Here is a 3,655-nt window from a genome sequence, read left to right as displayed (position 1 = left end):
AGGAGTTTGAGACCAGCCTTGCCAACATGGTGAAACCCCATTTCTACTAAAAATACAAACCCAGGCATGGTGATGGCACTAGTAATCCCAGCTACTCAGGAGGCTGAGGCAGGAGAATTGCTTGAACCTAGGAGGTGGAGGTTGAAGTTAATGGAGATCCTGCCACTGCACAGCAGCCCGGGTGACGGAGTGAGACTCCATCTCAAAAAAACAAATAAAACTTTTTAAAAAATGAAATAAAAATTAAGAGCAAACATTGAGCAAGAAAAGGTGCCAGCCTGCTGAGGTACCATCTCTGTCCTTGTAACTAAGCCAAAGGCAGGTGGATGAGAGAAGGGAACTGCACTTAGGCTGAAAGATTCATTATGTTGGTAGCAGGGGTGTTGTCTGGAACTTATGAATTGCATTTTCCTTTTAGCTTTTGCAGAAAGCAAGCTATTTTTTTCTCTTATTACAGCTACTATATTTTGAGTTATTCTCACCTTTATTCCATTTTTAAAATATGGGCCTGCAAAAGTATATCTAGTACGATAACAATATCTTTTTTCCTCTAAATTTTTATTTTTTAATTTTTGTGGGTATGTAGTAGGTTTATATATTATTGAGAGTATAACAACACCTTAATAGGGAGAAACAACATTTGAGTGGAGGGAAAATATGTATACAATACACAGAGTGGGGTCACGTGATACCATTCTAGGCATTTTTTCAGAGGTGGACCTAAAATTTGAATCTGAGCATACTGGTATCTTCAAAAGGGGGAAACGTACAGCCACCAAATTCACAATTTCCAGATGATAAAAGCAAACATGTTTGCTCAGGGCAAGTGGTGCTCAGGCTTGAGAGAAAGTTGTCTTCATAAAGAGAATACTATAAAACTTCCATTCCTGGAGCGGCCTTAGCACCTGCACGATGGGAGCAGCCAGCCAGCCTCCCCAGCCAGCTCGCTGAGAATGGGTGGGCCAGCAGTGCCGCCATGATCCTCCTACCATGTAACTCCCACAGTAACTAGCTGCTCTACACCAGCTGCTCTACAGCCAGGACCACGGCTGCCTTGCTTGCAGGATGGAAAATGGATTCTGAGTCTATAACACCAATCCATTAAAAGAAAAAGAGAAACAAAAATTTCTAGGAGAAAGAGTTGGTCATAATGAAATGTTATTTTGCTGCAACTATTTAGCTTTAGTTGTTGGTGGAAAAAAGCCAAAATACCTTCCCAACAAAGTGATGATCTGAGATGACTAAAAAAGGAGACTGTTAATGAAATAGAATTTGCTACAGAAATCAAGGCAGTGAAATTGCAGCGAGATAGAATTGTGGTTGTTTTGGACTCCATGATTAAGGTGTTCACACTCACACAGAACTCCCATCAGTTGTACATCTTTGAAACCTCCTGTAACCCTAAAGGCTGCTGTGTCCTCTGTCCTAATAGCAACAACTCTCTTCTGGCCTTGCCAGGCAGGCACACAGGCCATGTGCAGCTCATGGACCAGGCCAGCACAGAGAAGCCACCTGTGGACATTCCCACTCCCGAGGGCATCCTGAGCTGCATCGCACTTAACCTGCAGGGAAAAGAATTGCAACCACACCCGAAAAGGGGACGCTTATAAGAATATTTGATACTTCATCAGGACATTTAACCCAGGAGCTATGAAGAGGATCTCAAGCAGCTAATGTTTTCTGCATTAGCTTCAATCAAGATGTGTCCTTCATTTGCATATCCAGTGACCACAGCACAGTGTACATTTTTGCAGCTGAGGACCCAGAAAGGAATGAACAGTCCAACTTGGTGTCAGCTAGTTTCCTTCCAAAATCCTTTAGTTCCAAAGGGGTTTCTCCAAGTTTCAGGTTCCCTTGGGCTCTCCATGCATTTGTGCCCTTGGAGCAGAGCCAAATGCAGTCACTGTGATTTGTGCAGACAGTGGCTACTACAAATTCCTATTCAACCCTAGAAGGGAATGCATCCCAGACATCTATGCACAGTTTCTAGAAATGATCTATGACAAGCTGTGATTCCTCAACCATGAGTGCAACAGCACCCAACACTCATTGTCCCTGAGACCCCTGGGGTTGGTGCCAGTGCCCCATGGGACTCTTGGATCATGGGCTGGCGGGACTGCCCAGTGACCTTGGTCTGAAACCATACGTGGTTGTCTGCTTTCCTAAGAAGGACTTCCATTTTTGGTATTAAAGAGAGAATCCTCATCAAAGCACTGCAGACACTCAGTGGCTCTCACCAGACCATGCTGACTGCCTGGCTGTCCCCGTTAGTTCAGCTGGGACTGACAGGGCCTGCATACAAACCTGGGGACTGGGTCGAGAGGATGGACAAATTCAAGTTTGTTTTTGCAACAGACTCCGTTTTTACTGAGTCTACAGTGGGAAAATGAACAAGTGCGTAAATGTTAGTTCTTGCATTATAAGCAGATCACTTGAGGTCAGCAGTTTAAGACCAGCCTGGCCAACATGGTGAAACCCTGTTTCTACTAAAATACAAAAGTTAGCCAGGTGTGGTGGCGGGCACCTGTAATCCCAGCTACTAAGGAGGCTGATGCAGGAGAATCGCTTGAATCCGGGAGGCAGAGGTTGCAGTGAGCCGAGATCGTGCCACCCAGCCTGGGCAACAGAATGAGACTCCGTCTCAAACAAACGAACAAACAAACATAAATGTTGAAATGAAGAAATTAAATAAGTAATTAAAGACATAAGAAAAGAACATGATGTTAGGCAAGTTGAAAAAGTATCAAAGCTAACATGAAATAAAACATTAATGATTGAATTTCAACACTCAGGGACTGCGAGCTTCAGCTGAGACACATCTGAAGAGGGATCTGGAAAACAGATATAAAGAGGACGTCCAGAAGGCATGGAGGAGACAAAGGAAGGGAATGAAAAGAGGGAGACTCAACCAGGACTAACTGTTCAAATCAATCACAGAGGGAGAAAATAGAGAAAACAGGGAAAAGATAACATTCGAATTTTTAAGAATTAAGGAAAATCATGATTTCTTAACTTTAGGAAACACAGTCCTGAGCACAATACATAAAAATAAATCCATGATAGGCACAGTGTAATGCAACCATAGAAACCCAAAAGACAAAGATAGAATCTGAAGTCGCAGCCACAGCAAAGAGATAAATTCCTACAAAGCAACAATAGACCAGAAGACAGAACATTGACTCTGTCCAAAGTGCTGAGAGAAAAATCACAGTCCTTCTAGGGTTTTCTGCTCAGTGAAGCTAAGCTATCAATCAGACAAGAACAAGGGGAAAATACATATTTTCTTTTCTTTTCTTTCTTTTTTCTTCTTTCTTTCTTTCTTTCTTTCTTTATTTCTTCTCTTTCTTTTCTTTCTTTCTTTCTGATTCTTTCTTTTTTTGAGGGAGAGAGGTTCTCACTCTGTCACTCAGGCTGGAGTGCAGTGGTGTGATCTCAGCTCACTGCAACCTCCACCTCCAGGGTTCAAGCAATTCTTCCACCTCAGCCTCCCAAGTAGCTGGGATTACAGGCGTGCACCAAGACTCCTGTATATTTTGGTAGAGATGGGGTTTCACCATGTTGGCCAGGCCAGTCTTGAACTCCTGACCTCAAGTGATCTGCCTGCCTCCGCCTCCCAAAGTGCTGGGATTACAGGCATGAGCCACCGAACCCGGCC

General features: G+C 43.5%; 1 pseudogene; it reads left to right on the top strand.

Annotated features, from left to right (window-relative positions):
• The first annotated feature begins 838 nt into the window (after positions 1-838).
• Positions 839-2,159, top strand: LOC100427621 (WD repeat domain phosphoinositide-interacting protein 3 pseudogene; annotated as a pseudogene).
• Positions 2,160-3,655: the final 1,496 nt, after the last annotated feature.

The sequence above is a fragment of the Macaca mulatta genome, chromosome 18 (assembly GCF_049350105.2).
Source record: "Macaca mulatta isolate MMU2019108-1 chromosome 18, T2T-MMU8v2.0, whole genome shotgun sequence".
Classification (NCBI taxonomy): domain Eukaryota; kingdom Metazoa; phylum Chordata; class Mammalia; order Primates; family Cercopithecidae; genus Macaca; species Macaca mulatta.
This window is presented reverse-complemented; position numbering and strand designations above follow the sequence as displayed.